Source organism: Ctenopharyngodon idella, chromosome 22, assembly GCF_019924925.1.
Source record: "Ctenopharyngodon idella isolate HZGC_01 chromosome 22, HZGC01, whole genome shotgun sequence".
In the NCBI taxonomy this organism is placed as follows: domain Eukaryota; kingdom Metazoa; phylum Chordata; class Actinopteri; order Cypriniformes; family Xenocyprididae; genus Ctenopharyngodon; species Ctenopharyngodon idella.
The window spans coordinates 23358310-23382770 of NC_067241.1; the positions used below are offsets into that span (position 1 = coordinate 23358310).

Genomic DNA, 24461 nt, shown 5'->3' on the forward strand with positions numbered 1-24461 from the left:
TAGCCTTCTTCTGCTTGGCATCATCAAGTTTCTGCTTGGCATCATCACCTCAGATTTTCTGCAAAGAGGCATGAGCCCATGCAGCAACAGGGAACAATTTATATAACATCACACCATATGAACTGTTCCTGCCAAATTACTTAACGTGTGTAGCAAGCATACATTGACACACCAAACAAGCCAAATGCAAAAAAAAAAAAAAAAAAAAAAAAAAATATACGTACATATGATTTATGTTCGTTCCGTAGAAGGAACCTATGGTGTCGGAGTCAAAGCCTCATACAAATCAGACAAAAAAATTTGGAGAGGACCAGCCTCATGCCAATGTCTTCCAAGCAAGCACCTTTAACCAATGCCAATGAAGAAGCCACATTCCTTGTAGAATAAGCTCAAATACCAAAGACAACCCAAATGCCTCATAGGCAAGCCGACAAGGCATCTCTGCTTGAAGACCGCATAACCTCTGTTTTGACCACCAAAGCATACAAAAAGCTCCTCTGACTTACGCCCACTGCTCCTTCTAAGCTGCACACTTCTAATGTTGTACAGGGAAAAAAAATGCTGTGCGGCAGGCAGACGCAAAATGTGTGGGGACAGCTATCTAAGTATATTGTATAACTGTATTGTAGTAAATATAGAAAATAATTGTAATGTTCGTGTCACCAAGCTATAGGGTGAATGCTTTTCATTGATTTCATTGAAAGAACATGATGTGAGTCAAGTGTGCAGTCCAAAAGAGCTCAATACGAGAGGCATGGCTAAACGCAGTGAAGTTTATAGAAGAATGACTTGATCAAGTGGTGGAAATAACGGATGATAGGCAGAGGCATAGCTACGGGTCAGGCAAAGCAGGTAATGCATTTTGAGGATATAATACCTGTATATTGCACAGCAAAATCTCACACAGCAACCCCCTATGCGCGGGGCCCTATTTTGTTTACTGTTTATGCTTTTAGTGCAACCCCTGAGAAACATACACAATGTGGAAAGCTTATATTTGATAAAATGAGAAGGATATATCCGTTTGGCAGACATAAGTACACAAAAAAGCAAGAAGAGGAGAAAAAGAGGAAACAGAACAGTGGTAAATTTTGGCAGATAATGATGACTGATGTCAAGTTTTAACTGTTGTCAATGTGGGCTAACAGTTAGTAATGTAATGCAGGAGGTGGTACAGGGAATAATGCGCAAAACACTGGCGTCACTGTGTGGACACTGTATCTTGCTCCCATGAATTAAGATTAATAGATTTTTTTTAAATAACTATTGTTCATTGTTGGTTAATGAAACTTATTAAGACATAGTGACTACGAAGGAAACAGACATACTGTACATTTAAAACATAGACATAATGGTCTTCTCGAGTAATTGTACGAACTTCCGGTTAAAGCCCAGGCCACTTCCGGTTTTAACTGAATACAGACACAGATATGAATAATTTTGAGATTGTTTCAGATACAGATGCAAATACTGGCTCCGCTGAACTCTCCTAATACAAATAACCCACATTTCTATAGGTCAAATCCATTAAAGGATTATTAGGCTGCATAAATTAGGTTAACTGGAACCGGGAACACTTCCCATAACACAATCTTCTTGTTACATCTTAAGAAGAATGGCATCAACACTTATCCTGAGGTTACTGTAGTCAGCCAGGTCTAGACATGACAATTGTTTTCTACAGAGCTGCTTTATAGTTGAATTGAACTAACATGAATTTTGAATTTTACATAGTCATTGAACTGAACTGAATGAACACTGAACTGACCTCAGCTGATCAACGGCACTATTTTCTTATTAAAGCTGCTTTACAGCAGGATTGAATTCCGTTTGCATCACTGACTAATTTTTTTTTTTGTTTATCCATGTAAAGCTGCTTTGAAACAATCTGTATTGTAAAAAGCGCTATATAAATAAAGGTGACTTGACTTGACAAGTGGAGCACTCGTGAGTATAAAAGGGCACCTGTATTACACATTATCAGCTTTTTTTGTCTTCAGGAGCTGTTTGTTTGTAGCAAGTGGGAACGAAGACGAATTATGGAGAAAACAAACAGCAAATGCCTTAGAAAGTGCATGCCTCAGTGTTCTCATTTTATGACAAATAAGGACATCCACGATCTTTGCATTGTTTGTTTGGGAGTGGAGCACATGCGTTCAGTTCGCAGTGAGGAAGCTCTGCTCACCCTTGGCCCTCTTCTCGAGGAATGAGAGACAAGCGTCTGAACCCTGCGGCTCGGGTCCCAGTGCTGCTGAGGCGCCGCGGAGACATGATTATGAGGATCACAGGTTGCATTTGCTTTCTCAATCCTCAATTGCTGGCTCAAGTAATTTGCTGGATCAGGAAGCCCATTCTATAACATCTTCCAATCTAGCAGAGAGCATGTTGCTGGTGCCATCTAGCTCTGAGGAACTGGATGTAGTAGGAGAGGGCAAAAAGAGGGAGTTTGTTGAGCCCTCTTCTTTCATCAGCCCCGCATAGGGGGACTTTTGTATGTAGTGGCCCATGCCATGGTCAGGTTACACCTGACCTTGTTGTGTGAGAAACAGGAAGTTCCTTGTGGTAGACTCAATGAGGGATTCCTGGTGGGCAATGATCGTTCCTTTCCTGTGAGCCTGCCGTTTCTTCTGGGGGGGATTGTCTTCTTCGCAGGGATTGTCTCTTGAAGCGGTCTCTGAGCTGCACTACACCACAGACTTGGCCCTCTGTACCACCAAACAAACAGCCACTGCTATCAGTCACTCAGTGGCAGCAATGGTTGTAATGGAGAGGAATCTGTGGTTAAATCTGGAGGACATCAGGGAGAAGGAGAAAAACTTCCTTCTTGATGCTCCAATTTAGCCCTCAATTTTTGGCACCTCCATTGAGATGGTTGTGGGGAAGTTCAGAGAGGTGAGGGCGCAGTTGGAGATATATCCTGTGTTGGTCCAATTCGCCTTCCAAAGCCACCTACTATCCTGGCCCTTCAACAGACAGCTGGAGACAGGGTCAGAAGACAAGCATGGCCACAAAGAAAGAAAGAAAGAAAGAAAGAAAGAAAGAAGTGAAGCGCTAGCTAGAGTGGGTCTTGGGAGAAGTGCATTTACTCAAGTCAGGGTAGGAGCTGCTTTTCCCCAGTTTTATTGGGGTCTTTAAGTAGGGCCTAAGCTCCCCTGCGGCTTCCTTGGGGCATAGAGCCTGGTGAATGAGATTTATTTGGCAAACTGCAATATGTCTTTCTCTTGTTTGCCTCCCTTCCTGTATAATGGTAGGGACGTATGATCCTCCTTGGCTGGGTGGCAATACTGAAGTTTGTAGCTTAGGCATTGTGGAGTTGGGCTGCATTTTAGAAAAACAAGTAATTCCACTCATTGTCTATGCTAATTTCCTAATTGCTGAAGTTTTTAGCATCCTGCATTCTCCCTTTGGTAGGCTGCTCCCTAAGAGTCTTCTCAGGCAATATTGCTAAGGTGCTAGCGAGGCATACGAGAACATAACCAAGGCTATGTTGCGTATCTCCCCTTATAGCTCTGCTCTAAGGGGCTTTGGGCTGAGGCCTGTCCTATCCTCAGACCCCAGAAAGTTAATGATATGCTAAAGCCCACGGGCACGTTGACATGATTGGTTACAAGGTAGTTTTTGATGTCACAAACACAAGCAATTTCAAACCTCATTTTTGAAACTGTCTTTAGCTCACTGCAGTTTTAAAAAGAAAATAATCATCAATGATGATGAATTTGCATGTGGTTTGTCTTAAAGTATATTAAAAACACCACACAGACATATAAACAACATTAAAAACTTGATTTTTACCTTAGAGAGTCTTTAAGAGTCTATGACTGGAACATTATTGCAGTGATTATGTTTCTAGCATGTTTGGGCAACAGTTCTTCTAACCCTAATCGATGGAGTGTGTAGCTCTTTTAGCTTTTCATTTCTTAAACAACCATGTAGGAAGATGTATTATGGCCATATTCCAGGATGACAAAGCCAAGATTCATCAGGCTCAAAGTGTGAAAGAATGGTTGGGAGGGAGCATGAAGAATCATTTTCACACATGAATTGATACCTCTGAGTTCAGACCTTATATTAAATAAAATTGTGCTGGAGTACACTTTACAAAGTGCTTGACTCTTGGATTGTCAATACAAGATCTTGACCAAAAAATTATGCACCTCTTGATGGAAATAAAATTTATGTAACCCGGTTCCCTGAGAAGGGAACGAGACACTGCGTCAAGTTGCCATACTTCAGGCATGCCTGCACATCTTCCTTCAGACAAATCAAATTTGATGTTTAATGCAGCCTTTTTATATTCATGCCAACAGTGATGTAATATGACTCATGGTGTATATATGGCCAATGATTTCACATGCGCGTAAAGGTGTCCCCATAGCGTCAATGCCATGACGCAGCGTCTCGTTCTCTTCTCAGGGAATTGGGTTACATACGTAACCCTAAGATGTTACTTTGAATTAAACATTTATATTGATGAAATACTTATCATTTGTAGCTAAATGAATACTACTACTAATAATAATAATGGATAATTTCTTATTGGCCTGTTTAGCTGAGCCATAGAACAAATAAAACAAGCCCTGAAATTTCATAAAAGAACACATATACAGACACTTGATATTTAATCTTATTAGATGATTAGTTAATTGCATTTGATAGATTTTACTTTCAATAAAACATTTGTAATGTTTTTTAAAAGATTAATTCATTTAATTTAATTTAATTTATCCATTTAATTCGAAGCTTTGAAAAGCTTAATTTCACCATGCAAATGCAACCAGCATATGATGATGAAAATTTTGAACACATTAATGTAATGTATTTTTGTTTTTCAGTATTTTATCTACAATAACCTGTTGTCAAGTTGTATATAAATTAATCGGAAGCAATGTTGGGTGAAAATGTAAAGTTGATGTCCCTACAATAACAGACCAGCGTGCATCTAATAAATTATTCATTCATGAAAGTTGTGCAAGTTTACTACAACAATGAAGCAGCGAACTTCACATACTTTTGAAAATCCAGTGTTTAGTTGATCCTGGAAAGCGTTCATTGTAAAAGTACTTCCGTATTACGCCCTAATAAAGTATGTTTATAAGCGCAGTGTTGCTTTGTGTACAAGGGTAACCGCTGTATTTCTGCACCACTTGTCAGAGAGCGAATTTGCATTTTCATTCAGCCCGTCTACCATTTTGTTTAAACTAATTATACATAATAATTTATTAGGCTGAAATGTGAGGTTTATCATTTTATAACATATTTTTAATATTAATTATGTCATTTTTTTTTTTTTTTTGTCAAAACTTGCATTATTTGAACTATAAAGTTGCTTAAATCATAGTTTACAGGCATTTTACAGTTTAGGATGTTAAAATAGACAGTGGTGTTGTTTCAAAAGAACTTTGCTACCTAAACAACTGTCAACTATATTGTCAACTATGTTACCTGAAAACTAAGCTGCCATACTCCTGTGTCAGAGAAGACTGTGTGTGTACTTGAGCTAACAATGTTACTTGTTTTTTTTTTTTTTTTTTAATTTTAAATTTTAAATGACTAGAATGCTTTAAGGTAGAATTATGATTTAAAAAAAAATCCTATCCTTGTTGACCCTGCTGAGAATATCACATGGATATCTGCAAAAAATTTTTTATTCAAGTTATTCTAAAACAACTGATCTCAAAATGGTGTTTAATGATTAAGGCAACTAGCAGATATGTAACACTGATGAAACATACTAAATCTAACCAATAGTTTTGATAGGTTATATAGATCGGTATATTAACATTATTTCACCTAACAAAATATACAGTTGTAAGTTGTAAACAGGCACTATTATGTCATTCTGTAATACATTCTGAAACACTGCCACTGTAAAATGATGAGTTTCTGGCAACCACAACTGCAATGTTTTTATTTATTTATTTTTTATTTTTTATCTCGTAAATTTTAACAAGATATATTTGCAGTGTAGAGAATGTAAGTAATCACTAACTGCTATACTGAAACACAACATAGTTTTATGCCAATTCATTTACATGGACCTACTACATCTTCATGAATTCACCCAGAGTTTGCACATTAGGGAATGGGAGCATTTTTCACTCACACCTAACAAGTTGCCATGAAAATTGCACAAGATGTAGCATATGGTCATTTTGCATAAACCTGCACTTAACAAAATGAAAATAGGAGCTATATGTAAGATTGTTGCATGTTATATAACATTTTTTAAAATTATTATTATTATTATTTTATTTCTATTTTTTTGGGGGGGCTATTTTGATGAACTAAAACCTTTTTATTAGGAGAAGTCAAAAAGGCCAAGACAGATCTGATCTGTAAATTTAGAAAAGAATACAGTTGACTATTGTAATGCAGTCACAGCTAATCATTGTTATTCTACAACACTACTATAGTACTGTTGTTTCCTTTCCTTGTTCATTGTAAAATCATAGCATACAGTTGTCATTTAAGTGTAATGAACTTCATCTGTGGGAATTAATGAGTAAGTGTAAAGAACATCAACTATAGTAACCGAATCAACTGTAAATTCACACTAAAGTGAGCACATGAGTGGGAGAAACTGAGATATGAATCTGTTGAGAGAGAAAAAAAGTAGAAGATTGAAGATAGAAAAAAATATAATGTCATGTCAAAAGGGCAGGGCATAAAAAGAAAGAGACAGCAAAAGGAGAGAAAATGTTATAGAAGACTCATCCTACACAAACCCTCTATCTCTGAGAGTTCATGGTGTCATAGAAACTTCTGAGTCAAACCAAAACTGTACACTATGTCTCTTTATCTCCACACACACACACACACACACACACACACACACACACACACACACACACACACACACACACACACACACACACACACACAAACACAGCTCCTGTCCAGCAGATGCAGCGTCAGCATTCTCTTTGAAGACATGTATCTGAAGGAGAATACTGGCACACTCTTTAAATAGACACTTGTTTGGATGGGACTAGATTGAATTGCAAATCATTGAAAACAGATCTGCTGTGTGGCTTCTGATTACATGTATGGCATTCATTTGTAAAATTTTAGATGTTTCAAAAAAGTAGTAGTAAAGAAAAAAAAAAAAAAGAAAAAAAGAGAAACCAGGGTTCATCTTCAATGTTTCTCTCCTTTGTCCTAGTCCTTAAATAAAACGAATGATGCTGGAATACAGGTGGGATGTGTCACTTTTTAATATCTATAAAAATAGTCACTATTTAACACATACACCCTCCCACTGACAGAGAACTTCGGCACTCCGAACCCCCACCTTCACCATGGAAAAGTTAGCCAAGGGGGCCCAGAAACCCCAGCGGCGCCTCTGCATATGCATATTTCATCTGTACAGACAGACACATTAAAGCATTGAATACTTGACAACATAGCTATTGAGTTATTAGCCAGAAGAAAATTATTGATCTTAATAACATGGAAATTTTGGAACAAACAGTTGCCAAACATAAGTGTAAGATGAATTTTGGTTCATTTTGTTAAAAGACAAAGATATTTACGATGTGTTTATTACATTTAGTAAGAAGCGAACTGACATAGATTTTTAATGTTAGTAGAGGAGCATTTGTAATTTTCTGTTTGATATTTTAAAATGAACATAATGGCACGTTGTGAAAGTAGTTATTGAAAAACTCTTGTACACACACACACACACACACACATCCAAAATGAATGAAAATTAATCTTCATTGCAAACATGTGCACATAAAATACAGAGAAGTAAAGTTTAAGTAGCACATTAAAGGCGTGTTTTATTAATTCAAATGTTTAGCGGTCCATCTACATTTCTGTGCTGTGAATCATTTTTCCTGTGTGCAGCACTTCTTTGGGCTGATCATGTTTCTGAGCTCTGAAATCTTTATGACGCAGCAGAACTCTCCGGAAGACCAGAGGAGGTGAAGGTGAGGAGGAGAGAGCGTGATCTCAGAAGAGGTGAGAGGTGAGTATGGAATAGTTACATGTGTGTATTCTGAAGTGTGTGTGTGTAATCTTTATCATAGTGAGAGAGAACTGAGAGATTTTTTTTTCTTCTTTTTTTTTTTCAATCTAACACACCACCAGCAGAATCTGTTGTACCTTCATATCACATCACTGAAAGGAATCTGTCAAAAGTTCTTCCACAGTTCACTACGGAGCCCCTAAAGGGATGTGGTGAAGAAAAAAAAACAGATTTGAGAAAAAAATGCTTTTACATTCTCCTGTAAAATGTTTGCATTACCCCAAGAAACTTTGCGTTCGCTCACAAAGAACACAAAAGTTTTGAAATCATTTGTGAGAGAATGAAAAAGCAGTGAGTTACTATTTTTTCTCCCATCTCATTTTTTTTTCCACCACCATGTCCTCTTAGGGGCTTCGTAGTCCACAGCTATTAAGGAAAATTAAATAACTAGATCACTATTATCACAAAAAAAAAAAAAAAAAAAAATCCATGCACATTCACGCTAATGCTTGGAGTACATGCTATGGATTCAAATGAATGCACACTGGGGTAATGGCGGGGGCGGTGGGTGCTGGGGGGGGGGCTTGAGCCCCTGCCCCTTTAATCGTAAAAGTGAAAGTGCCCTTTTCGGTCGTATCGCAGTTACTCTTGTCTGTCTTTTTGTTAATAAAATTACTTTCATTACAGTTGTAACTTCCTTGTAATATCATAGTAAGAGGCCTGGATGCCCTGTGTGAGGCAAGCTAAAAGGCAAGTTCTCTCATGTCTAGGTAAATTGCTTGTTGAGTTTTTAGAGGTGGGAATGACTTTAGTGCTTTAAAAATAGTGTATACTGTGTCTACGCTGCAAATGAGTAGGAATTGTGACAAAGCTAAACTGATTAAATTCACAGAACAAGAATTCATTATAATCAACAAAGCTGTCTACACTGCATATGCACCAGAAATAATCTGCAGAGCTGATCGGTGGATACAGAATCACAAAAGGATGCACAATAGTAATTTGAATGTTTTAAATGTGTTCTAAGTGCATCAAAAATGCTCATGTTTGCTCTAGACAGAGAGTTAGCCTACTCAGTTGCTCATGACACATAGCAACACAGCTAAAAGTATTCCTAGAATTAGAAGTATTTCTAGAATTGATAGTCTTTCTCTTGGTTGGAACCATGCCTGGTAGCAATTCAGTAGTACTGAAAACCTATGAGCTAGTAAGTGTGGTATTTACTTCACTAAACCTCTAGTTTATAGTATTCATCATGAACAGATGTTTCAACTCTTGCCTCAGGACTATCCGTTTTAGTGGATCTGCAAATAAACTTAGTAAAGTGCAATTCTCAAAGCAAATCGGTTAATAACAAATAATTATTCAGTTTATTTAGTTGAATTCAGAATAAGGTTTGTTTCACTTAGTTTCAAAGAAACAACATTTTATAGTTCCATAAGATAATATAACTCTGCCATAGTAACACCCAACTTTATCACTTACATTTATCAATCTTATGCACTTTATTTCCCTATCTATTCATGGTATTTATTAAGTAGTTGTGTTAGTTACTCTTGTCTGTATTTTTGTTAATAAAATGAGTTTCATTACAGTTGTAACTTCCTTGTAATATCATAGTAAGAGGCCTGGATGCCCTGTGTGAGGCAAGCTAAAAGGCAAGTTCCCTCATGTGCTTGTCGAGTTTAGAGGTGGGAATGACTTTAGTGCTTTAGGCTATGTGAGTAATTTCTCCTTTATTTCAAGAGATACAGGGATTATAATCAGCCACCCAAAACTAACCATCTTTGCAGCTGTGTGGAGCAATTCAATTATATGAAACTGTGTTGCTTCTGAATGGAAAAGTTAATGAATGGTATTATTTGTTTAGTAGTAAGACCTTTCTCTGCATCCTGCAGAGTTCAGCTCCAACCTGAACCAACTAATTGGTTACTTGAAAATTACAGACAGATGTGATGGAGAAAGGTTGAACTTGAAATCTGCAGGAAGGTAGCTCTCCAGGAGCAGGGATGGAGACCCCTGTTTTAGAAAAGCTAAATTGTTTAGACTGGGGACAGTGTAGCAGTTTAACTTAACCTCACATGAGGCATTTTCACATATCACATTTTGGTCACACATCACCTAAAGTGAGTGTGAAAGAGTCAGATGACTCTTTCCTTCTCTGATTGCAGAGCACCAGCCAGGAATTTCAGCATGAAAGTACAGACAATCAAAGATTTTTGTACAAATAAAAATTATGTTAATTGAAAGGAAATTGTCAACTGACCAATCTGAAGGATTTGTGAGATATTGGATAACTTGTAGAGCCTCTTTCAACACAAAGAAGACACAAGTGTAATAAAATAAATTTCAAACTAGAGCAATCAACAGAACTACTAAATGAATACCACAAATGATAAAGGAATAAAGTGCATAAGATGCATAAAATACAAGTGATTAATTTGGGTGTTGCTATGGCAGAGATACATTCTTATTTTTAGAGGAACAACAATTTATCTTTACATAATGAAAAGAACCTTATTATGCATCAAGCAAATAAACAAAAGCTTATTTGTTATGAACTAGCATTATCTAATGTAAAATAGAAAATCATATACTGATAATATACAACAACGCCAAGGTCTCTAGAAAGAGGTTTGTTTAAGTGAAATTTACTTTCCATGTGGTTGAGTCTGGGTGACAATGCAGTGGAGAAAGGAGTGGGAATCCATTTCAACAGCTTTGAACACACAGCGTGGGATGCTGATCTCCTGGAGCACCAAAAGGGTCCTAAAATCTGGAACATGCAGATGAAGTCACCTTTAAGTGAAGGTTTGTTTGCCAGAGCTTCACCTTGTTGCAGTTGTGTCTGTCTTCTGTCTCTTGGGGCAAGACACTCAGAACTTAGTAAATTAGCTTTTTTCTCTCTGGCATAGAGTGGCGTGCTGCATCTGTTATTGTCTCGCCGGACAAAGACCCTAAACGTAGTGTTTGTTATGTCTCTTTCCTCACAGACTGGAGGTTCAGAATGTGGTCATATCTTTTGCTGCCTCACAAGCTGTAGACTCAGAACATGAAATCTTTTGTTGTCTCTTCCTTCAAAGGCCAGAGACTCAGAATGGACACAATGTGGCCCACCCTTCCCTGTGGAACTCATTTGCATAATCTAAAGCACATAGTTAGAACAGTGTCTTTAAAAGTTTACCAACGCATTGATCACTTTCCAAACTGTAATGTTTTGAACACATAGAGTCCTAGCATGATGGGAAAAGATTGAACTGTCATGCATGCATTCATTTGTACATTAACAGCTGAATTTGTGTAAGATGTTGCATTTAAAATAGCTGTCACTGAGAATACTTATTTCTCTGAGTCAGTATGAAATGGATGTGTTGTAGTTTACATCAATTTAAAGGTTCCTAAATTATAGAAGGGAAGCACTTTGGAACGTTTCGATTGCATGGACACTGTAAATAAACATTGTTTCACTGATTGTGGCTGAGCCATCAGTTTTGTGCAGTGTTTTACCATCACAAAGATTAATAGAAACTTCCAGGGATGTGTGTAGGGGCAATTTGTAGCTAAACCGGAGCTATACATTGGCATTCCAGGAGGCAGATTGGACACCCCTGATATAGACCAAGCAATACATGTATTGTAATCAAATCTGTTTGTGGAGCCTGGTTATCTAAAGGAGACAGCTTTCAAGGTCATGCAAATGAATCAGGAATCTTGTTGGATTCTTCTGGCGATACAACAAACATCTTGTTTAATCTGATCTTCAAATGTAAAAGCAGTCACAAAATCTTGCATACCATTTGAAGCCTTGTGCTGGATTCTATCTAACAATGCCTTCGCTAATTTACCTACTCAACTTTTAGCCTCTCCAAAGTGTTTACACCAATCATGCAGTTTTTGCCCTTTACCCATCTTGAGACTAATTTCTAAGGTTTAGGCCTGGACCGCCATAAAAATTCCTTAGAGACCACAAGAATCCATCCAAATCCATTCATAAATACAAATGAAATAGCTCTCAAAACAAATAGCTCTTGATTGCCGTATTCATATATGCCTACACAAACCGAACTAAGCGAGAAAATGCACCAGGTTCCGAAACAAATGCTCCAAACGAGCCAGCTGTGAAAGCACCTATGAAGCATCAGTATTTCAACCTTCTGCAAACCACCACCATTTACATAAAGGTATACATGTGTACATAATTTAAACTTCTCTATTCCCACCTTCCCCAGGCACATAAACACTGCAGACAATTCACACAGGCGCAGCATGAGAAGTCTCTGCTTTAAGGATTCACAAACCGCCGCCGACGTTTTGGACCCTTTGCCGTACCCACAGCAGAATAAACACTTCGCAGCTCGAACAAGGACACAGACCAACAAACATGCAGGTAAGCAAATAAACGATGTTGTAATTAAACTTATGTGGTGTGTGCGTGGGATTAGTGAAATGGTAATTGCAGGGATAAATGATGAACAATGACAGTATGTGCATGTGAGCAAAGTACCAGTGCACTCCGCTCAATCGCTCATGGCCCAATCTAGTGTTTGATGAACATGAATGTGAAGTTGAAAGTGAAGCACAGTCACCAGATCTAAATATTTTTTGAGCTACTTTAGGGTGTCTTGGAGGAGCAAGTCAGGAAACGTTCTCCTCCACCAGCATCACATAGTGACCTGGCCACTGTTCTGGATTTATTTAAAAAAATTATGTTTTTAAGATATGCTTTATATATGCTTTACACACACACACACACACACACACACATATATATATATATATATATATATATATATATGTGTGTGTGTTCCCAATCTGCTCTTAACTTTATTAAACACAAAGCATTAAATACATTTTTACCTATGAAACTTCTTCAAACGTGATATGAAATGCATGATGAAAATGTGTGTAATATATCACAACAAAACTTGACTTATTCTTTTTATACGTTAACTCCAAATCTCCCACCATATCTAGATTTAAAATGAATCATGAGTGCTTGTCACCCTGGGTCACATGACCATAATTGATTAAATTACTTCCTTGAAGTGATCATCGCATGTTCCCTTCGCTGAAGGGACCGAGTTGTTCGTTTTCATTTGGAATGCCCCTACAAATGGCGTCCCCTTCTAGAAGTGCCCTTCAAGGGTGCAAAAACGCAGTTTGGAATTTGCCCTGAGTTAGCCGACTGCTCTTGAATCTCTCTTCCGGTACTTTAATTGCAAACGTCACTGCAGAAAAGTCTGATTTTTTTTTTTTAACTTGTAACAAACTTACTTCATTAAGAGTAAAAGTGCATACAGCACACTTCAAGGACATGAGGAATGCAAAACATAAATGATAAACTCAAACTCACACCATGATATATTTCACAACTGTAAATAAATTCATTTACTTTTTTCACGAACTTAATAGGAAGTAAAGCACATTCAGCCTTGAAATAGTGCGACTTTTAACAATCGTTAATAGGACTCAGACACCAACATAATGGGCACCATTATAAACGGGCAAGCACTGCTTCAGATCAGTTGCTGTTTAGTCTGCACAGTAGTTAACGTATGAAGTTGAACACACCTTATAACTGTCTGGTGAAGTACATGTAGCTTGACTTGATGCATCACATCTGTTTTTCTGAGCTCATTAAATGTTCTTGAGAGCACCAGTGTGCTGACAATTGTGCATTTTTTATGATATTGCCTATATATGTATGTATGTGTAACTTTTTTCTTCCACCACATTCAAATCTGTCATTGATAGTTAAACAGAGATGCACACAAACCTCCATTAACAATTATAAAACGTCACTTTAGAACTAGCAACTTGTTTATAACCTTGTTTCGTTCCTGAATGAATCAGCATTTTTGAATGAACTGACTGAATGAATTCATATCTGTGAATTCATAGTTCACCTAAAAATGAAACTTCTGTCATTGTTTACTCATCCTCAAGTTGTTTCAAACCTGTATACATTTCTTTCTTCTGCTTAACACAAATGAAGATATTTCTTTTGTTGATGGGCCCCATTGACTTCCATAGTATGAAAAAAAAAAAAAATACTATGAAAGTCAGTGGATCCCATCAACTGCTTGGCTACTGGCATCCTTCAAAATATCTTCTTTTGTGTTCAGCAGAAGAATGAAATTTGGCTGCGACCACCATGAACAAAATCCCTGCCACCCCACTGGCCACAACACTCATATTGCAATTTAAAATTAGATGATAACTTTCGGATTGCAAAACTTTCCAGCTTTAAAGCAAGTGAAGGAGTACAGCTTCAGTGTGTAAATGCATCTTTTTAGCTGAGTTATTATTTTAATTCCTTTCAATTCCTTTAAAGACGACAGTGTCAATTCAGTAAAGGTTTATCCATGTCCTATGTATTCATCAGTTAGGAAACCGGTTAGGTTTACATTAGCTAACTTGGATGCTTAGAACTATTGTCATGTTATCTCACATAGTTTATAGAAATTCTTTAAATTATGCTTTTATCATGTAATATTTGATATGATGCAGACGTTCCGATATAATTACTGATCAAATGAGTTTGGAACAACATGAGGGCGAGTAAATGATGACAAAATTTCAATGATTTGGTGAACTCATTTTAATTAAAATGTCATTGTAGTAATTGTACATGTTGTATTCTCCTAATTCATTTAAAAAGTATTTTAAGGTTCTATGCCTTGTTTGTTAGTATAATAATGACGATGATTGTTGATTTTCTGTGCCACCCCAGAGTAATTGCTTGCCCCTGCCTGGCCACCCCAATGAAAAAGGTCCGCTACTATTATTTATATAAAATATTATTTAATATCTAATGAACAATTATAGCCATTATACAAGCATAAGAAGTTTGTACAATAGGAAATAGACAAGCAAACAATTCAGTGCAGCGCTTAAAGTTAAATAAAAATAAAAAGTTATGAAACTTAACTTTGCTCTCAGTCAAAATGATTTGCCCTGGAACAAATAATATATTCACGAGACCACTGCCCATGAGATGTACCCAATACGAATTAAATCTCAGATTTAACCACAGAGGCATCAGAGCAAGTGGCAAATGTTAGAAAGACTTTCTGAGATAAGGTTGTTATCGTCAGGGCACAGCTCTGAAAAAAAGTTGCAGCAAATGTTCAAATAGCTGTTATCTTTATAAATGAACCACAGTTTGAGGTTTAAAGAACTACATTCTCACCTAACGATCTCTTAAAACTGCATTCAGTGACAGAACAACAGTAGTATCTAAAAAAATATAGTGGTTTTTCTCCTCTGCCATTGCCACTTGCTGGGAGAAATTATGCCATTTTTTTGGTTGTTTTTGTTCACCTGATTTTCATTTTTGATGTGCATGCTTTTCGTGACTGTGTGACCTTTCCTCAAAAAGTCATATGAATTAAGGCATCATTCATGTCTGTAATACCAACAGTGCAGGACTATGTGCCAGATGTAATACTTAACGTTAATGATTTGAAACAAATTCCTGACCCTAAGTAGGAGCAATATTAACTGTAATGTTCACCTTAACAAGAACTACAAATAATTAGAAAAAAAAAATATTGTAAAGGCAGAGCATTTTGATGTATCGCTAGTATGTTTAAACAAGTAAGGTATTAAACAAATTGACTTAAGTGCCAACTGCACTGAAACAATCAATGATCCATTGAGAGGAAAAGAGATAGAGAGAGAGATATCATTGCTAATCCTCTGATGGTCGAGGCCAAAGCAGGATTAGTTGAGTTCTGGGTGTAAAGCTCTCTTCAAAGCACTGGGTGAGTCCTGATGGTATAAATAGGGCTGCAGCATCTAAGCCACTTTCACGAGTTGCCTAATTTCATCCTGGACTGCTGCTGATTAAGGTTTGATGTTTAGGAGTGGCACTGCCTTTATGGAATTTTTATTTATTTATTTATTTTTATTGATTCATTGAAAGTGGGTAACTGTTCATGCAACATATACTGTCTCCAAAATCACTCACTCATTCACTTATTCACTATAGCAAATTACATTAGAGTCCGCTGTATGGGAATTAAGTGAATGAAATAAGTAAGCGAATTTGGACACTGGCATATTACATTGGAGATCTGTAGCTGTCGCAGAAACAGCCTCATTAAACATGCATTTATCTTACATGTACCTTATTTTAGTAAAGAATATTAGTAATTATTATAATAACTTTGCCAGCTTTGTGATTTCACTGATGGCATGAATACAATAAATATTAATTTGGTTTGTCAGGCTTAATTTGTGTGCATAATCATTTAAAATAATAATAATAATTAAAACTGCAATAAAACAAGAATAAGTACATATTAGCAAGTCTACATTGTATATATTTATTGTTTTTAGTATCTTGAAACTCTCCTGTCCAAGCAGTGTTTTGTGCTCAGGTAATATATGATAAAGGGCGCAATGCCTTCAGACAACTGTTCTGATTATCTGAATATATTAGAATCAGTGTTGGGTAAGTTACTTCAAAAAATTAATTAATTACTAATTACATCATCAATGTTGTATTTGAAATACTTTTCTAATTACTCTGTCTGAAAAATAATTTAATTACTCAATAAGTGACTTATCACTAATTACTTCTTAAAATCCCTATAAACCTTGACCGGATAGACAATCGAAAGGAAACTCTTTTAATAATTTAGTCAAACATGGAATAGTTTAGCCTTTTAAAACATTTTGACTTTATTAAAACATATACTGTAATACTTTTATTTACTTTATAATACTTAATTTTTTTTTTTTAGTAGGGATGTCACTATAACAAAAATCTAGTAGTCGGTACCGTTACCACCAAAAGTGCACAATACTCGATACCACGGTAATAATATATAAAAATACAAATAAAACAATGCTATATATATATATATATATATATATATATTTTTTTTTTTTTTCAGGTAGGTCTAATAGTAGTAAGTAAAAATACCACAGAAATGGAATAATCAAATATAAAATAACTCTGCATAGTCATAACTGTATAAATTAAATATAGATTAATCCTTATTAAAGCTTTTCTTTTGTTGTTTGATTATCATTTATAATACGGACAGCCAATAGTAGACAGTAGCATGTTTTAAAGGCTGCTGTCACTAAGACCTAATGGACGGAGACAATATGCTGTTACACATGATGTTCACATTCACATAACCAACGCGAATATACGCCAAGACGGGCATTTTCACATAACTGTGTGTGTATTTGAACGTTTATGTGTAATAAACCGCGAAAATCTGAGACTCGCGAGAGGCAGCTATGTGTGTGCGCTTTGGTTGAGAGCACACTGACTGAAGACCGTCTATCAGAGAGCGCGCGCAGTTTTTTCTCTCTAGGACATAGCTTACATTTTACCGTAATGTTCTTGCCGACCTGTGTCAAAAAAGTGAAGTAATTGGATTATTTCTATTGTGCAAAACATCCACTCGCTTCTGCCGACATCTTCAGACAGCGACTACGCAGCCAACTGGTGCGAACTTGTGAACTCACGCGCAACTGCACTACAGCTAACGATTTTAAAGACGCAGCGTTCACTTTTATCTTTAGACGACAGATTTAGATTTTAAATTCAATATTGATTTAAACAGAACTGTTGAACTAATTTACAGTATGTAACGCAAGTACATTATAAGTAACTGTAATTAAATTACCTAAAAATGAACAGTAATCCCTTACTTTACTTTTTCAGTGGATAAGTAATTTAATTACACGTTACTTACTAAGTAACACGTTACACCCAACACTGATTAGAATAATACAAAAAATCAAATCATTATTACCTTATCTGTATAATGTCTTTTAATTTAGAAATTAATCTATATAACATTGTCTCTCTCTATTTTATAAATTGTAAATCAAGTAATGGTTCATGAAAAAAAGGTAAACTGGAGCCAGCGTTAAAAGCAGGAATAAGAAACATCATCTCGTTTAAACTCGCTCGCTCATTCGTACGCTTTCTCTTCCAACTCGCGGATTTTGGGAAATTGTGCTTCAGCGAGTGCACATCCAATAACCAATTGTAAGTGTGAGAGCGCATTGTGGGTATAAACGAGTTGACAAATGTAGGGAACAAAGCTGTTCACTCGGCATTCAGACACCGCTACAAAATGGCCGACATCCTGTATAGTGTACTATTTAAGAGATAGGGAGCAATTTCGAACACAGCAATTGTAGGTGGTTATGCACACACATCATCACATCATGATGCTTTTAAAAGAAGGGTGTGATACATAAAGTAGCATCTGACTGGTTGAAGGTGAGTAAGACAGCATATGAAAAATTTAAGTACTTCACTGCAACAATTGGGTATAATTTGAAATATTTTGTTGTAAAAGAAATTTAATAGGCTCTAATAATTGTAACTTTAATTGTCACCCTTAGGATTTTACATGTTAGTATGCAAGTTTTTTGTTTGTTTTTTTAACTTAAATTTTACAGTTGATAAGATAAAGCCCTCTGTAATTCTGACATCTCACCCTCTAGAGGTGACATGTCCGGTTCAGTTTTGTTATGGCCATGACATATTAACTCATGGGAACGCGATAATAAGTCATGCCCACAAGATCATTTTGTTGAGATAATGACATCCTTATGTCGTGGCAGCGTGGTTTACAGTCGTGGCCTCAAGATCCTATGTTGAGTGAACAACATATTTTTCTCGTGGCCGTGAGTTAAATGTGTGAACAAACCTGTGTGATCAATGGCTCTGGATAGGCCTATAACAATATATATATATATATATATATATTTTTTTTTTAATTAAGAATGACAAAATAATTAAGAAAATTAAGAAAATGTTATATTACGCTATGTTATAGAATATTATATTGCGCATGATGTTGCCTATAGACAGCATTCGAAGGAAGTTTGTTATTATCAATAAATGATAAAAAATGTGTAAGAACATAAAATAATATAGGCCTACAAAAAAATTATATATATAGTCATCACATAGTCTATAGAAATGCAGTCATAAAGTCAAAACTTTATTGGCATGATCGGGGCATTTACTGTATTTACTAAATATATACTTTAAGTGACATAATATACAGAAAATTATTTAGGTAAAGAGATGCAGGAAATTAATGGGGAAATAAAGAAAATACATAAAAATGTAACCAATAATAATAGTAATAGTAGTAATAATTAATATATATCAGTGGTGTGCAGTGATGTTTTAAAATGAGGAGGCAAAGTTCTCATTTATGTCCCTGTTACACAATTTTAAGTTAACATTACATAAAAAGAAAGACCAAATACAATTCTATTTTGTTATTTTTACACTGTGTAATGTTCTATTTATTAAAACCAAGTATAAATTTCATCAAGTTAGTGTTTTTACTCATTTTTACATTTATTCCAAAATAATAACTAAAGGCAGTAACAATTTAAACAATATATATTATTTATAAACTAATATTCAGCTTTTCTTTTTAAAAGTCAATTTATTTTCAGCAGTCATCAAGCTTGTATACACTGTGACTCACTCACAGAAACAAAGATGTACCTTTAATTTCACCACGCTGATTGCTCACTAAAACCCCCCCCCGAGTCATCATGTTTTCAGGCCATTTCGAGTTTGATTTTGACATGACACAACACAGTAATATGTAAGTGACAGTTGTTTACTTACTTTTTAATTAGTCTTCCATTAACGCCATCACTGTCTTCATTCAGACCGATTCGACGAGAACGCACACGAAAACAAGAAGCGGGATTTATTGCACGAACCAATCATGTCCAGTCATAACCGATCATATCCAATCATAGCGCAATTGAGGCATTGCCTCCTCTCACGTGACTTTCCCATTCTCAATTACCCCCCACTAAACCCACCGCACGCTTAGGGGGCTCTGCTTTGTTTCTATGAGCTGAAGGGAGGCACAGAGATGCCTCGCTGTAACTTCACTTGCGGGTGTCGCTGTTTGACAGTGTTTCTTTAGAAAAACAAGTGACTTTTACACTTTTTAATGTCAAATTTTGTAACATTTGCGTTGTTTTATTTTTGTAATATCGATTATTTTCTCATCCAGTTTTTTTGAGGAGGCACTGCCTCCCTTGCCTCCTCGGAGGAAACGCCCCATATATATATATATATATATATATATATATATATATATATATATGATCAGTAAATGGATTTAAAAGACTGTTGGATGGGATAGATAAAAATGTTTTATAAGGCATAATCTTTTAACAGTTGATAACAAACTTAATTTGAATGCTGTCTATAGGGACCATCAATATAAAAAGTGCTTATATCAATAGAAAATGAAAAATTATTATATTAACATATATGTTAATATAATCATTTTTCATTTTTCTATTAATATAAGCACTTTTTCTTAATTTAAAATAAATATTATTATAGGCCTATCTAGCGTTGTAGTACTCGAGACTGGTCTTAAGACCATTTTTTTAAGATCTTGGTCTTATCTTGGTTTCAGCCGCATTTGTACTCAGTCTCGTCTTGGTCTCAGACTAAAAGAAATCAGGATTTTATTTCAGGATTTTATTTTTTATTTCAACTTGTCACAAATTGCCGTTGCATTGTCTGATTTCTTTGTTAATATCATTCATTTGATTGGATGTAAAACTTCCTGCTTCAAATGCAATCAATAACTTATTTCTAATTTCATTTATTTTGTTACTGTTGTGCCGGGTCAGAAATCAACAAGGGATTGTGTCAAAAATGTCACCAAAATTAATACAAATGCCCACAAAATTCAAGATATGATTGCAAAAAAGTACTTGTATAAGATTTTGATATTTATATTATAACATATGATATAATTAAGCAGTATCACAAGAAAGAGGGCTGTTTTCACAAATATGAGCACAATTGCAAACATGATAGTGATTTTATTTTTTTTATTTTTATTTTTTACAAATTTTCAATAAACAAAATTTTATTTTTAAAACATTAATCTCAACATTACTTATGCATTTGTAATTGTACCAATTCAGATGCAAATTCTGTTCTGCAGTGTAAAGATGGATTTTGTTGTTAATGATTTCAATTGATTGTTAACATATAGTGTCTTATTATTCTAATGGTAATTATTGATTAAAAATAAGACATTTCTCAGGCAGTAAATGTGGATCTTTCAGATTAATTTGAGGAGTGCTAGTCTGGTCTTGGTCTTGACTTGGTCTCGACACACACTGGTCTTGGTCTCAGTTTAGGTGGTGTTGACTACAATACTAGGCCTATCCATTTCTGATAACTCCAGGTTGTGCGTGGTTGTTTACCCATTTAACTCATGGTCATGAGAAGTAGGCCTAGATGTCGTTCCCTCAACATAAGATCTCGTGGCCACGAAATAAGGATGTCGTTACCTCGACAAAATTATCTTGTGGCCACGACTTATCACTTTACCACGAGTTAGTGTGTTAGTTAGTTAATGTCGTAGCCACTACTAAATTAAGTGAACTGAACATATCCCCTCCCGGTCACTGCACCACAAATTCTTACAAGGAAAAAAAAAAAAATAGGTGAGATTATTGAATAATGATTTAGTAGGTAAACCTCTGGAAGTTAAGGTCAGACAGGATTACGGGGCAGTGCTCTTATGTGCTGTATCAGATCAGTGATGCTCTTACAGAAATCCTGATCTCTGTAGATCTTCATCATTGAGGCCACCATGTGCCTTAAACACACACACACACACACACACATACACACACACACCCCATCCTGTCTTGATTAGCCTAAATTAGTATATTTGCGTGGAACATGATGCCATTGTGGCCTTACAGCTGTCACACTGTTAACATGATGAACTCCATAATGTGCATCGCTACATCTAGAACAAATGATTACATACAGACAGACTTATGGACTGGATAGAACTGGATTCATTAATTTGGTTTTTAGATTTAATTTTGTCCTTGTCCACTGTGATTTTGAATTCTCTCCTGAAGACATGGTAGTTTAGCATATGGTACTTTATTTACAATTTCATTCATATACAACTTTTATTTGTTGTTTCATACATAAAACAAATTATGTATGAATTTATTATATTCTGTGAGTATTTGGTAGACTTTTAGTGCATGTGTGAGTAATGAATGAATAAATGAATGAGTACACGGATGAGTAAATGAATGTGTGAAATGAATAAAATAAAAAGTAATTACAATACAATACAATACGATCCTCCAACAATATGGAGGATCTGCATCAGTGATAAATGAGTCACTATTCCAAAACAATCACATTAGTTTGCATAAGATGATGAAATGAGACTATTATCTCAAAACGAAAATGTGTGTTGCTACTTACAGTATAAAATAAAAATATGGGATTAATTGCATACGATTCTTGCATACATCAGCCTGCTAACTGAATTGATACTGTGCACTGCCAGAAATATTTTCTTAATTAGTATTGTTGTTGTTTAAAAAAAAAAAAAAAAAAAAAAAAATCCTTATAATAAGGTACATTGCTTTAAAAGATAAGACATGTTTTTAGAGAAAATATATTTTATTACTCCACTGACAAAGTTTTTTTTTCTTGTTTTCTTTTAAGCATAAACCTAATTAAATTTGTGCTTAAAGCCTTTAGTTATAAAAACTAAATTAAACTTAATTTGAAATAAACTTAATTCAAGATTCTCTAACAACAAATTGTATACAGTCTTGTTTTAAGGATGTTTCTATATATATATTTTTTACATATAAACTAGACAAAACACTGATTAAAATAATGTTGTGCATGCTTTCATGAGTGAGTCATAAGCCAAGGAGACTAACTAGCAGAATGAGCGATTAACTAACCAGTAGACATTTAGTCTGTCATAGAGAAGCACAAACCAGCAAAATTACTCTATTCACACACCCACAGACTCACTCCTGCTCTCTGCCTCCACCTCACAGTCACACACACGCACACACACACACACACACACACACACACACACACACACACACACACACACACACGTGTGTGAATGCTACTGTAAAAATAGACATCTTAAAGAGGCAGCAGCCGTCTGAGAATCACTGACAGTATACTGACAGAAAAGATCTTCGGCTAAATATGGGTTTGCATTTCATATCAAAAATATAACATATCCCAATATGAATATACAGAAAGACATCTGATTAGCAGGTCTGATGATATATACACATGCCTTTCACTATGAAAATTTCACTATGAAAAATATGCATTTGTGTTATACCGTGTATTTGTATAATCTCCAATAAAAGTCTTACAAGTTTAAAAAATGACGATAAACATAGCCACTGTTACACATACATTGTAAAAAAAAAAAAAAAAAATGTTTTGCAGGGTGTTTTTCTGAATGCCCGACAATTAAAGGTCGGTTCTGGATTTTAAATGAAAAACATGCCTGAATCAACCCTACTGCATGAAGATACAACAGAGATATTCGTTTAAAGGGTCAGATTAGAAAGAAATACTTTCATAATACAACAACTGCATGTTTCACATTGACTGTTCAGAACTGTAAAACAAAACAGACTGATCAGTCATGCCTTGTTTGAGAGCAGCTGAGGCCCTATCAGCTTCCTTGATCTGCCTCTTTTCAACAGTTTCAACGCTATCCTCTAAATGTGGTGAATTACAAACCCCATCTTTGCACGTTTCACATAAAGCTGGTGACTTTGAAGAACACGCTCACACACACTTTGAGTCACACATTGTCATTGCTCAAATATCCACACAACACCCACACAACATACCTCACGCACTCCCGTATGTCTTGAAGACACTCAATAACGCTTATTCTATCACACTTGTCAACACGAGCACACACATGCAAAAGTGTCCTACCTCTTTGGGTGTCTTTTTATGGTGAGAGATACACTGAATGATCATGGGAAAGCAGCAGTAGCACAGCAGACGGGAATATCCAGCATGATGCTGTAAACTATGTCTTTTTCCTTATCTTGTCCTCACCTAGTCACTCTTTTGCTGTATCTTCTGTATTTTTCTGTCTCGCCCGCTGTGAGCTCGCTCCCTCTCTCTCTCTCTCTCTCTCTCTAAAGCTCGCTCTGCTTTCTTTCGGCTTCACGCACACACACACGCACAGACTCACACACTTCAGCTCGCCCTTTGTGACCCCCTCCTATTTCTCCCTCTCTCTGTGGGTGTATAATTAGACTCAGTCCTGTCGTGATACAGCTTTCACTCATTGTGGGAACGTCTCTGAGCTGCTGGACGTGCTGGCAGGAAGCCGAGCAGCTTTGCTCATTAACCTCTTAAGAGCTGGGGAATGTACCGGCACTGCCTGTGCCCCATTGGCCACTTCCTCCTCTCATCCCAGCCAAGCACTGCTTTGATTGGCTGCTGAACTACATGCTTCCATCCAGCAGCTCACACCATTGGCTACAGTGCCACATGCGCCAGCTTGCAGCTTGTCCACATGCTCTGTTTTACATTTAACCACCAAGTTTGTATATACTTATCTGACTACGTTTACAAGTTAAAAAGCATTCTAGTTTTGTTGTGATACACTATTCAAAG

The 24461-nt window shown here is 36.0% G+C and overlaps 1 protein-coding gene across 4 annotated transcripts in view; it reads right to left on the reverse strand.

Moving 5' to 3' along the window:
• zmp:0000000926 (ataxin-1-like) overlaps positions 1-24167 on the reverse strand; it is a 51056-nt gene extending 26889 nt beyond the window's left edge. For 2 of the 4 annotated variants that reach the window (XM_051881231.1, XM_051881230.1), the window contains exon 1: positions 23769-24167. The gene's annotated coding sequence lies outside the window, so the exon portion shown is untranslated. The remainder of the gene's footprint in view (positions 1-23768) is intronic. The other 2 variants (XM_051881232.1, XM_051881229.1) reach the window with 2 other exon arrangements.
• Positions 24168-24461: the final 294 nt, after the last annotated feature.